Source organism: Notamacropus eugenii, chromosome X (genome assembly GCF_028372415.1).
Source record: "Notamacropus eugenii isolate mMacEug1 chromosome X, mMacEug1.pri_v2, whole genome shotgun sequence".
Taxonomy (NCBI): domain Eukaryota; kingdom Metazoa; phylum Chordata; class Mammalia; order Diprotodontia; family Macropodidae; genus Notamacropus; species Notamacropus eugenii.
The window spans coordinates 33,530,235-33,543,299 of record NC_092879.1 but is presented as its reverse complement, the minus strand read 5'-3'; the positions used below and the strand labels follow the sequence as shown (position 1 = coordinate 33,543,299).

The window sequence follows — 13,065 nt, the reverse complement described above, 5'->3', positions numbered from 1 at the left end:
CTTCTTGCAGAAGGGTGAGATTTTAGTTGAGAGGGTGAGATTTTAGTTGAGACTTGAAGGCAGCCAGAGAAACCAAGAGGCAGAGATAAAGAGGGATAGAGAGCCTTTACAAATGCCTAGAGTTGAAAGAAGGAGGGTCTTTGGAACTCAAAGTTATAAAAAGTAAAGGTTAAAAATTGTGTTTACATGTAATAGGGGAAAATATTAAAATCAAATCAATAAAGAGATTGTAGATAGCTTTATTTTTTTTGTTTAACTTTTAACATTCATTTTCACAAAATTTTGGGTTACTAATTTTCTCCCCTTTTCTTCCCTCCCCCCCCAAACACCAAGCATTCTAACTGCCCCTATGACCAATCTGCTCTCTCTTCTATCATCCCTCTCTGCCCTTGTCTCCATCTTCTCTTTTGTCCTGTAGGGCCAGATAGCTTTCTATACCCCTTTACCTGTATTTCTTATTTCCTAGTGGCAAGAACATTACTCAACAGTTGATCCTAACACTTTGAGTTCCAACTTCTTTACCTCCCTCCCTCTCCACCCCTTCCCTTTGGAAGGCAAGCAATTCAATATAGGCCAAATCTGTGTAGTTTTGCAAATGACTTCCATAATAGTTGTGTTGTATAGGACTAACTATATTTCCCTCCCTCCTATCTTGTCCCCCATTATTTCTATTCTCTTTTGATCCTATCCCTCCCCATGAGTGTTAACCTCAAATTGCTCCCTCCTCCCCGTGCCTTCCCTTCCATCATCCTCCCCACCCTGCTTATCCCCTTATCCCCCACTTTCCTGTATTGTAAGATAGGTTTTCATACCAAAATGAGTGTGCATTTTATTCCTTCCTTTAGTGGAATGTGATGAGAGTAGACTTCATGTTTTTCTCTCACCTCCCCTATTTATCCTTCCACTAATGAGTCTTTTGCTTGCCTCTTTTATGAGAGATAATTTGCCCCATTCAATTTCTCCCTTTCTCCTCCCAATATCTTTCTCTCTCACTGCTTGATTTCATTTTTTTAAGATATGATCCCATCCTCTTCAATTCACTCTGTGCACTCTGTCTCTACGTATGTGTGGTGTGTGCATGTGTGTGTGTGTAATCTCACCCAGTACCCAGATACTGAAATGTTTCAAGAGTTACAAATATTGTCTTTCCATGTAGGAATGTAAACAGTTCAACTTTAGTAAGTCCTTTATGACTTCTCTTTGCTGTTCACCTTTTCATGCTTCTCTTCATTCTTGTGTTTGAAAGTCAAATTTTCTTTTCAGCTCTGGTCTTTTCATCAAGAATGCTTGAAAATCCTCTGTTTCATTGAAAGACCAAGTTTTCCCCTGAAGTACTATACTCAGTTTTGCTGGGTAGGTGATTCTTGGTTTTAGTCCTAGTTCCTTTGACTTCTGGAATAACCTATTCCATGCCCTTCAATCCCTTAATGTAGAAGCTGCTAGATCTTGTGTTATCCTGATTGTATTTCCACAATACTTGAATTGTTTCTTTCTAGCTGCTTGCAATATTTTCTCCTTGACCTGGGAACTCTGGAATTTGGCCACAATGTTCCTAGGAGTTTCTCTTTTTGGATCTCTTTCAGGCAGTGTTCTGTGGATTCCTTGAATATTTATTTTGCCCTCTGGTTCTAGAATCTCAGGGCAGTTTTCCTTGATAATTTCATGAAAGATGATGTCTAGGCTCTTCTTTTGATCATGGCTTTCAGGTATTCCCATGATTTTTAAATTGTCTCTCCTGGATCTATTTTCCAGGTCAGTTGTTTTTCCAATGAGATATTTCATATTATCTTCCATTTTTCCATTCTTCTGGCTTTGTTCTGTGATTTCTTGCTTTCTCATAAAGTCCTTAGCGTCCATCTGTGCCATTCTAGTTTTGAAAGAACTATTTTCTTCAGTGAGCTTTTGAATCTCCTTTTCCATTTGGCTAATTCTGCTTTTGAAAGCATTCTTCTCCTCATTGGCTTTTTGAACCTCTTTTGCCAATTGAGTTAGGCTAGTTTTCAAGGTGTTATTTTCTTCAACATTTTTTTGGGTCTCCTTTAGCAGGGAGCTGATTTGCTGTTCATGCTTTGACTTCATGTCTCTCATTTCTCTTCCCAGCTTTTCCTCCACCTCTCTAACTTGATTTTCAAAATTCTTTTTGAGCTCTTCCATGGCCTGAGCCCATTGGGTGGGCTGGGACACAGAAGCCTTGACTTCTGTGTCTTTGCCTGATGGTAAGCATTGTTCTTCCTCATCAGAAAGGAAGGGAGGAAATGCCTGTTCACCAAGAAAGTAACCTTCTATAGTCTTATTTTTTTTCCCTTTTCTGGGCATTTTCCCAGCCAGTGACTTGACCTCTGAATATTCTCCTCACACCTACCTCACCTCCTGATCCTCCCAGCCAGCGTTTGGGGTCTGAGATTCAAATGCTCCTTCCAGCCTCAGGGCTTTTGGCAGGGGCAGGGCTGCTATTCAGTGTGAGATTAAGTTCAGGTGCTGAGGTCGGGGCAGGGCCGCCTCTCAGCATCAGTTCCCTCAATGGGTTTATGCACAGACCTTCAACAGTGGATCCAGGCTCCTGCCTGCTTGGGGAGCCCCGGTCTGCCACCGCCCCTCAGCTTCTGTCTCCCAAGGGGGCCCGAGCCATGGGGGCACCCCACTCCCCCCTGGACCTGCCAAAGAGACTCTCTCACCAACCCCTGTCACCTGTGGGTGGAGGGACTTGTGCGGCCGCAGGAGATCCCATCCCTGAAGCCCGCTCGGATCTTTTCCTCTTATTGCTGCGGCTCCGGCAGGGCTGTACTCATCTCCCAGTCCCGGCGCCCAGTCCATGGCACGAAGGACCTTTTGCGAGAGGTTTGCAGGTCTCTCTGGAACAGAAATCTGCCTCGCTCCAATGTTCTGTGGCCTCTGGGTGCAGAATTCGCCGTGAGTTACTTCTTTGTAGTTGTTCTATGGGTTGTGGGTTCGGAGCTATGTGTATGTGCGTCTTTCTACTCCGCCATCTTGGCTCCCTAGATATCTTTAGAGACAATTGAATGATGAGGTCAGAAGCCAGACTGGAAAAAGCTAAGAGGAAAAGAAGTGAAGGCATAGACTGTAGATATCTTCCTTAAGGAGGTCAGCTACAAAAGAGAGGAGAGCTCTGTAGGTTAATAACCAGGACAGAGAGATGGATCAAGTGAGAATTTAAGGGTGGACGAGAGAGAGGCATGTTTGTAGATGTCAGGGAAGCATGTAGTAGACAGGGAGAAATGAAAGATATTGGAGAAGGTAGGGAAGAGAAGAGCAACTTGATGGAAAAGGATAGGATGAAATGGATCGAGTGAGGCTCAAGTGATCAAGAAGCTGGGATAAGAAAGAGTGTAAGTGTCTCGTTATACTTGGAAAATTGGGGTATTTTACTGTACTGGAAACAGGAAATACAAGTGATACTAGGTTATTTAAGTTTAGAGGAATTTCAGAATTTGACTCCATTATTACCCTTACACAGAGAACTACACAGAAATCTTGCTACAGCTACATGATGAAGAACTTGTAAAGTTGAAACAATATTATGACTCCCACAAAGAACTCTTTGAAGGTGTTCTGAAGTGGGAAAAGAGCTGGAATCTTTTCTTGGAGCTTGAGGTATTTTTTCAGAGGGAGGGAAGGAAGGAAAGGTAAGAACAGAAGAAATAAATTACCCTGAACACAATTGCTTAAACCCTATTCCCTTGCTGCAATGAGGTATCTGAAAGCTGGTTTTGCCTCCTAAGTCTCCTCTTTACCACAGGTCATGTCTTGTTGACTTCTCATGAACCTACTTAAAGATCAGTTCTAGTTGGGAATATTTTGGATTCCTTTTCTGGCAGCTTAGTTGTTAGTGCAGGGAAGGAATATCTGCCTCCTGGAAGGTATGGTTTTATGGAATTAAAGGACTTTCAGGAACTAAATCTTCCTTCTATGTTTGGATTTATTAGTTAAATAGTAGCTCTCATTAAATTATGTTGTCTCAATTTACAGCAGCAGATGACTATAATAACCTTGTGTTTTACAAGTGTGTAAAGACTTACATTTTGGGGATAAGAATTCATTTTTTAGTAAAAAAAAAAATGTTGAAAAAACTGGAAAGCAGTTTGGCAGAAATTGAGAATAGACCATTATCTTATACCATTTACCAAGATAAGGTCAAAATGGAGACATGACTGAGATAGAAGAGAGATATTACAAGAAAATTTGAAGAACATGGGACATATTACTTATCAGACTTAGAGGTTAAAAATTTTTGAATAACAAGAGATAGAGAGCAGCATGAGGTGTAAAATGCATAATTTCAATTACATTAAATTAAAAATGTTTTGTACAAACAAAGCAAACATAGCCAAGTTCAGAAGCAAAGCAGAAAATTGGGAAACAATCTTATACATTATTTCTCAAATAAAGGAAGAGGAAAGTAGCAAATTTTGGAGGGGAGGTGGAACAATTGGGACACTAATTCATTGTTGGTGGAACTGTGAACTGATCCAACCATTCTGGAGAGCAATCTGGATGAATTATTACACTGTCTATACCCTTTGACTCAGCAATATCACTACTAGTTGTATGTGCAGAGATGATTAGGGAAAAAGGAAAAGAGCCTATATGTTTTAAAATATAGCAGCTCTCTTTCTGGCGGCAAAACTGGAATTTTCAGGGATGCCTGTCAGTTGGGAATTGGCTGAACAATTGTGTCTTATCATTATGATGGAATACTTTTATGCTATCTGAAATGATGAGCTCAGTGACCTTGGAAAAACATGGATAAATTTGCACAAAATTATGAAGAGCAAAATGGACAGAACAAAGAGAACATTTTATATGGTAAAAGCAATGTTGTTTTAAGAAAAATTTGAAGCAACTAAGTCATTTTGACTATTATAAATACCCCAATTAACTACACACGACCTATGGAGGGAGATGCAACCTGAATCCAGAAAAAGAACTGATAAATAGAAGTATGTATAGAATGATTTCACATATAAATACATATCTGTGTCTAATGGTGGCCATCTCTATGGCCAGAGTGGAGAGGGAAGAAAAAAAGAAAAAAAAAACTTGTGCAATAGGTTTAATATATATTTTATATAAATAGCAAGTTGTAGATAATAGATTTGCAGTTTCATGTGCAGTCCTCTTTTTTTCCTATTTTAATATGTCATGGAAATGCCTGTTTTATTTCTTAAGTTCAGAATAAAATAAATTTTGAAAAATAAATAAAACAAAATATATTGTCTCCACAGAGAAAAACTTCAGATCCAAGTAGATTTGTGAACCGTGGTGGAAATCTCTTGAAAGAAGAAAAGCAACGAGCCACGCTCCAAAAAACACTCTCTAAGGTAGACAATGTTTTTTGGCGTGCTCCTTGTGTTTTGCATGCAGGGTCCCTTAGTTCAAATCTATCTAAAAAGCAGAACTAGGAAAACAACACACAGTGATTATAACAACATCAATGGAAGGAACAAAATTTTGAAACTGAATGCTACTTGATGATAATAACCAAACTTGACCTGGAAGAAGAATTAAGAAAATGTCCCTTAATATCCCTTTCTTCTTTGTAGATGTGGAGTTTTTAAGTTGGATTGATGTCTTAATTAGTTTCGCTGAACTGCTTTGTGCCCCCACCTCCACCCAATTTTGTTCTTTGTTATAAAGGATGACTCACTGAGGAGGAAAGAGTGAAAGAGATAAATTCAGGAATAAAGGTGACAAAAAATTAGATAGCAATAATATCTTTTAAAATCTATCTTTTACGTTTTCTGCCCATCAACTGCTATAGTAATCTACTGTTTGATAAACTCAAAGATTCCAACTTCTGGGATAAGAACTCATTATTTAACAAAAACTGCTGGAAATATTGGAAAATAGTATGGCAGAAACTAGGCATAGATCAGCGTCTTTCATCATATACCATGATAAAGTCAAAATGGGTACAAGATTTAGATATAAAGGCTGATACTATAAGCAAACCAGGAGAGCAAGGAATAGTTTACCTGTCAGACTTATGGAGAACAGAAGAATTTATGACCAAACAAGAGATAGAGAACATTATGAAATACAAAATGGATAATTTTGATTACATTAAATTGCAGTTTTTGCACAATCAAAGCCAATGCAGCTGAAATTAGAAGGGAAGCAGAAAGCTGAGAAACAATTTTTACAAGTGTCTCTGATAAAGGCCTAATTTCTAAAATTTAGAAAATTTAATATTTTAAGTATTAAAGTCATTCCACAATTGATAAATGGTCAAAGGAGATGAGCAGGCAATTTTCAGAGGAAGAAATGAAAGCTCTCTCTAGTCATATAAAAAAATGCTCTAAGTTACTATTGATTAGAGAAATGCAAATCAAAACAATTTTGAGGTACCACCTTATAGCTATCAGATTGACTAGCATGACAAAATAGGAAAATGATACATTTTAGAGAAGATGTGGAAAAGTTGGAACACTAATTCATTGTTGGTGGAGCTGTCAGCTGATCCAACCATTCTGGAGAGCAATTTGCAACTATGCCCAAAGGGCTATAAAAATATGCATACCTTTTGACCCAGCAATACCCCTTCAAGGACTGTATCTCAAAGAGAGCATAAAACTGGGAAAAAGACCCACACGTACAAAAACCATTTATACCAACTCTTTTTTGTGGTTGCCAAGAACTGGAAATCGAGGGAATGCCCATCCATTGGGGAATGACTAAGTAAGTTATGGTATGTGAATGTCATGGAATGCTAATATTCCATAAGAAATGATGATCAAGTGGGCTTCAGAACAACCTGGAAAGACATACATGAACTGATGCTGAGTGAGGGGAGCAGAACCAGGAGAATATTGTATTCAGTAACAGCCACATTGTGTGATGGCCCACTTTGATAGACAACTCCAAAGTCTCATGATGGAAAATGCTATCCATATCCAGAGAGAAAACTATGGAATCTGAATGCAGATCAAAGCATAGTACTTGCTTTCTTTTTTGTTTGTTTGTTTCTTCTTTCTCTTGGTTCCTCCCATTGATTCTAGTTCTTCTTTACAACATAGCTAATGTGAAAATATATTGAATATTAATGTATATGTGGAGACTATATCAGATTACAAGCCATCTTGGGGAGGGGGAGAAAATTTAGAACTTAAAATCTTATGGAAGTGAATGTTGAAAAGTAAATATAAATAAATAAATTTTAAAAAAGTTTTCTGCCCAAGAAACAAGTCCTTCTATATTAATTTCTCCGAACAGGTAGAATGCTATATGATAGCTCTTTCAGGAAGTCCATCCTTGCTAGAGTTGTCCATTGGGTCACAGAAGATGTTCTCAGGGTAGAACTTCCTCATGAATAAGGATTCTCATGAAGACCTCCAGTCGTTGAGACGTGGGCTTTGCTGTATACCATAGCATCAAGTGCCGTCAAAACAAACAAATTTGAAAAAGAATGACTGTGGTTTATATCTCTTTCCTCCATCATGTGTTTTCTAAATAAGTCTGGATTTTGTTTCCTGATGATCAGTTTTACATACATTCTCTGTCTTTGTCTCGTGTTTTACTTAGAGTCACAAACATAGTGAAATAGCACAATGAGCCTCTGAATGGAAGACGTAACCCTTTGAGAACGGCAAGCTTAATAGGATATTAGCAAGTTATTGATAGTAAGCTTTTCTTTTTTTAATGACCTTAGCTGGAAGAGGAGTTGAAAGCACAGATTGAAATGTGGCAAGAGCAACATTCCAAGGTTTTTGTAGTGAATGGCCAGAACTTCATAGAATATATGACGAAACAGTGGGAGACGTTTCATTTGAAGAAAGAGAAGGAAAAGGAGGAACGAGTAAGTAAGCAAACAGAGAAGCGGTGAGCTCTTTGAGCATTGTATTTCTGCTAATTTGTATAGATTGTAATAGCATATAGTCCATGTCCATCCCTTGCCTTCCATTTTATGCATGCTGTAGACTAGCTTTGGGGCTCTGCCTTCCTACCCTCATTTTGCTTTGGTGTTGTCCTTACCACTGATGATTGTTATTCCTATAGCAACTAAAGAAGAGCCAGCATACAGGAGCAGTAGAGTTACGCAGCAGCAGATCCAGAATACCCTGCAGGAAGCAAGAACCACGGCCTAGTTCATCGGGCAGAGCCCACAAGGTAATCAAGCTTTGCCTTTCTAATAAGTCTTACTCCTAGTCAGAGAAGAATCATTTGGAAAAAAGATAGCAGGATTAATATCCAAAATGGCAACCTGCTGGCTTGGAAAGTTTAATCCAAGTTGGTTGAGTGAATGGTATCACAACCCAACACCATTTACCTAATCATTGCTTACCCTCTGTTGGGAGTGGGACAGGGACAGTTTCTCATAGATCCTCTACCTCACTAACCACCACAATAACTAGTGAAAACTCAGCCGTCTATCTTATTTTAACTGCATTAAGGTTTTAGAGTATGGAGTCAAGAGGACAGGAATTTTCTAGAATTGTATTATAAACTTGGAAGGAAGGAAACAAGAGCCTACTATAGGTGCTATGCTAGGCACTTTTCAAATATTATCTCATTTGATCCTTAAACCTGGGAGGGAAGGATTGTTATTCTCCTCATTTTACAAGTGAGGAAACTGAGTTTAAGTGACTTGCCCAGGTCACGCAGGTTTTGAACTCGGATAATCCTGACTCCAGGTCCAGCTTTATGCCTCTCTAAATTAGAATTGAAATTCAAAGCTGGAATAGGCATCAAGCTAGCGTAATAAATGAAGGAACGTTAACTATATGACCTATGCGGCTCCTTCTGTCTATAAATTCCTTCTGTCTTTAAATTCCATGCAGCAAAGGGATGAACAGTTTTTCCATTTCTATGATTAGTCCTTTTATTATTGACTGATAAGCAAAGGTTTCTCATCATGCCTGTTCCTTTGGTCAGGTTCAAGCCAGGCATGTGCATGAAACAGGGTTTCCTGTTGCGGAGCTGCTACTGTTCTCACAGCCTGAGAAACCATGTTTCTTTCTAGTTATTATGATTTCATTAAATGTCCATTAGCTTATTCTTCTGATGGTCTTTATATTTTGCTTCCAACTTCTCTCATGCCATTACACTTCAGCCTAAGGTTGGCTTGGCAGCAGTTCCCAACAGAACTCTCAGCCACAGATAATGATAAACATGTCTTGTCCTTGTAAGAGAAGGTTGAAGTGCCAACGTTTCAGCCTTTTTTGCCCTCTTGGGTACTACCTCTTCACCAAGTATCTTCTAGACATGGTTCAACATGTCTTAGGGCATAACTTTGTGCACCTGAGCTTTTTGTTACTGTACCAAGCAACTCACCTTGTGTTTTTCCATGACTCTTGCTAGTATAGGTAACTTAGATGTGCCTCATGGCATCATTCCCTCTGCTTGCCCCTTCTAAACCATGCCTGGGACTATCAGTACAGCTGCTCTGCTTGGTGTCAAGGAAGAAAACTTCTCAGACATACCAGATTTCTGGGCTCTTTCTGGGAATGTGCTTCCCGCCTCCCACTTTCCTCATCTGCTTTTTATTTCTCTTCCAGCAGTAAAAATCATCGAGGGCTTCCACCTTTGAAATCTTCAGTGCTCTCCCAGTTTGTACTGCTTCATACCTCCTAGACTTCACTACAAGTTTGATTGTTGCTGTTAGTTTGGTTTTTTTTTCTTTTTTTAAATATTCTTTTTGTTCATGCTGGACACAAGAAAAATACTCTCCTGAATCTAAAGGTCCCTTTGTAGGCCTACATGGTCCTAGAAATTTAACTGTAATATTTATTTATGTTACTTAACAATAATACATATGTATTTCACATGCTTTATCTTTAAGTAAATAATTGAAAGCATAAATGTATACATTAAATATGAAATATTGTATCATTCTCTACCCTGTTTTCTTTTGACTTATTAAAATGAGATCAGCTAATTTCTAGTGTCTGCAAGAGAAGAAATACCTTTGGTGACCTTTTGGAAAACATTTTGACTAAGGTGATTGAGTCAGAAGAAAGATTACTAGAGATATAGAAGCCAGTGCATAGAAGAGAGGAAAGAGCAGTAGGTCTGTTAAAGATTTGTTGTTTACAATTGATTAGTCACATGCTGTCTGCTAAAATTGGGGGAAAATACAAAATGTAAGTCCCTACCTTTCAGAAGTTCACAGAAAAGGAAATTTAAAACTAATATGAATGGAGCAATTTAAAAGTACAAATCTTGTCCTACATGAATTAAAAGAAAAAGGATTTTTTCATACCTTAGTCAAGATAAATGTGATGGCAGTGGTAGCTAGATCATGCCATATTCATATCATCGAGCGGCTTAGAAGCTTGGGCAGAAAGCATGAACTCAGGAAAGTTCAGTCCAGCTAATTGAGTTTGTTGGTCCCTTCCTGCCTGGCCTATTGCTTGATAATTAACTCTTGCATTGAACATATCAAAAATAAATGAGGAGGGCAGGGAGAAACTGTGCCAGTCTTATGTAGCCTCTGTCTATTAACTTTCTTATGTAAAAGCTTCTTATGTCAAATTACTCATGAATCCCTCCAGGCCAGCTCCAGCTACCAGGACACTTTCATAAACCAGTCACAACTGGAGTATTTTACACATTTTATTATAGTGTTGGAAGCAGGTAATGCTCACAGAGGAGTAGTTGAGATGCCTTTTAGGGGACTAGAGAATCCACTGGACTGGCGATGGCCCACTTGCCGCCCCACCCCCCAAGTGCCCACATTTGATTGACTGCTGACGGGGGAAATACTACATGCAGGAGTAGCCAAAAATCCATCTTGTGATGGGGAGAAAGCTAGTCCCTCTTTACCCTTTTCCCAATTGCTACCTAACACAACTGCCTTTCCAGCCAGGCACAGCTGCTTCTACATTTTTGTTCCTTGTGTAGCAACAGACACTGTGCCTGTTAAGCACTGTTAAGGACAATGCAGAAAGTTAAGAAACAAGGGCTGAAGGGGCTCTTGGCCCCAGCCCTGGCAATGGAAGTGAACCCAACTTCTCTCCTTCTTCTTGCTGGGATTGATAAGCCCATATTCCACTGCCTTTGTAAGGCAGGCAGTTGCTGCCCTTATGACTGATCTAGCTTCATTCACTCATGACAAGGACAGAGGATTTCCAACATCTCACTGTACATTAGTTTCACCATGATTTCCCTTGAAGCCTCCACTATGTTCAGCACCATCACAGCACCATGATGCTGCAGGTCCAGATTAGGACTCAACAGCAGAGCTTGTAGGATCTTTAGCCAATGTGTTGTGTAGGAAAAAGACCTGAGAAAGAACATAAGTTTCTCCAAATACAGAAGTGGGATTGCCCCCCTAAAAGTGGGTTCTTCTCACTCATACAGCATAGTAGAACTATACCTATTCCAGGGATGGATAGCACAAATCATGTCCAAACTATACCCACATGAAAATAATATTTCAGGCAGGGACATTCAGTGAAATAAGGGATTTCCAGACCTTCCTGATGGAAAGGCCAAAGCTCAATAGAAAATTGGATCTTCAAACATAGGTCTTTTATTTTTTATTTTTTTTAATTTATTTACTTATTTATTCATTTCCACAAAATTTTGGGTTCCAAATTTTCTCCCCATTTCACCCCTCTCCCCTAAAATGCTGAGCATTCTAATTGCCCCTATCACCAATCTGCCCTCTCTTCTAACATCCCTCCCTTCCCTTTTCCCCATCTTCTCTTTTGTCCTGTAGGGCAAGATAACTTTCTATACCCCATTATCTGTGTTTCTATTTCCTAGTTGAAAGAACAATACTCAACAGTTGTTCCTAAAACTTTGAGTTCCAGCTTCTCCCCATCCCTCCCATCCCTCCCTCCCCACCCATTCCCTTTGGGAAGGCAGGGAATTCAATATAGGCCATATCTGGGTAGTTTTGTAAATGATTTCCATAATAGTAGTGTTGTGTAGGACTAACTATAATTCTCTCCATCCTATCCTGCCCCCCATTGCTTCTATTCTCTCTTTTGATCCTGTCCCTCCCCAAGAGTGTTGACTTCAAATTGCTCCCTCCTCCCACTGCCCTCCCTTCCATCATCCCCCTCAGACCTGCTGATCCCCTTCTCCCCCACTTTCCTGTATTGTAAGATAGGTTTTCATACCAAAATGAGTGTGCATTTTATTCCTTTCTTTAGTCGAATGTGATGAGGGTAAGCTTCATGTTTTTTCTCTCACCTCCCCTCTTTTTTCCCTCCACTGAAAAGTCTTTATTCACCTCTTTTATGAGAGAAAACCTGCCCCATTCCATTTCTCCCTTTCTCCTCCTAATATATATCTCTCTCACTGCTTAATTTCATTTTTTTAAGATATGATCCCTTCCTATTCAATTCACCCTGTGCTCTCTGTCTCTGTGTGTGTGTGTGTGTGTGTGTGTATGTGCGCATGTAATCCCACCAACTACCCAGATACTGAAAAAAGTTTCAAGAGTTCCAAATATTGTCTTTCCATGTAGGAACAACTTTAGTAAGTCCCTTATGATTTCTCTTTGCTGTTTACCCTTTAATGCTTCTCTTCATTCTCGTGTTTAAAGGTCACATTTTCTTTTCAGCTCTGGTCTTTTCATCAAGAATGCTTGAAAGTCCTCTATTTCATTGAAAGACCATTTTTTCCCCTGAAGTATCATACTCAGTTTTGCTGGGTAGGTGATTCTTGGTTTTAGTCCTAGTTCCTTTGACTTCTGGAATATCCTATTCCATGCCCTTTGATCCCTTAATGTAGAAGCTGCTAGATCTTGTGTTATCCTGATTGTGTTTCCACAATACTTGAATTGTTTCTTTCTAGCTGCTTGCAATGTTTTCTCCTTGACCTGGGAACTCTGGGATTTGGCCACAATGTTCCTAGGAGTTTCTCTTTTTGGATCTTTTTCAGGTGGTGATTGGTGGATTCTTTCAATACTTATTTTGCTCTCTGGTTCTAGAATATCAGGGCAGTTTTCCTTGATAATTTCATGAAAGATGATGTCTAGGCTCTTTTTTTGATCAAGGCTTTCAGGTAGGCCCATAATTTTTAAATTGTCTCTCCTGGATCTATTTTCCAGGTCAGTTGTTTTTCCAATGAGATATTTCACATTCTCTTCCATTTTTT

At 39.2% G+C, this 13,065-nt stretch overlaps 1 pseudogene; it reads left to right on the top strand.

Moving 5' to 3' along the window:
• Positions 1–9,848, top strand: part of LOC140516444 (protein regulator of cytokinesis 1-like) — a 41,171-nt pseudogene extending 31,323 nt beyond the window's left edge.
• The last annotated feature ends 3,217 nt before the right edge of the window (positions 9,849–13,065 follow it).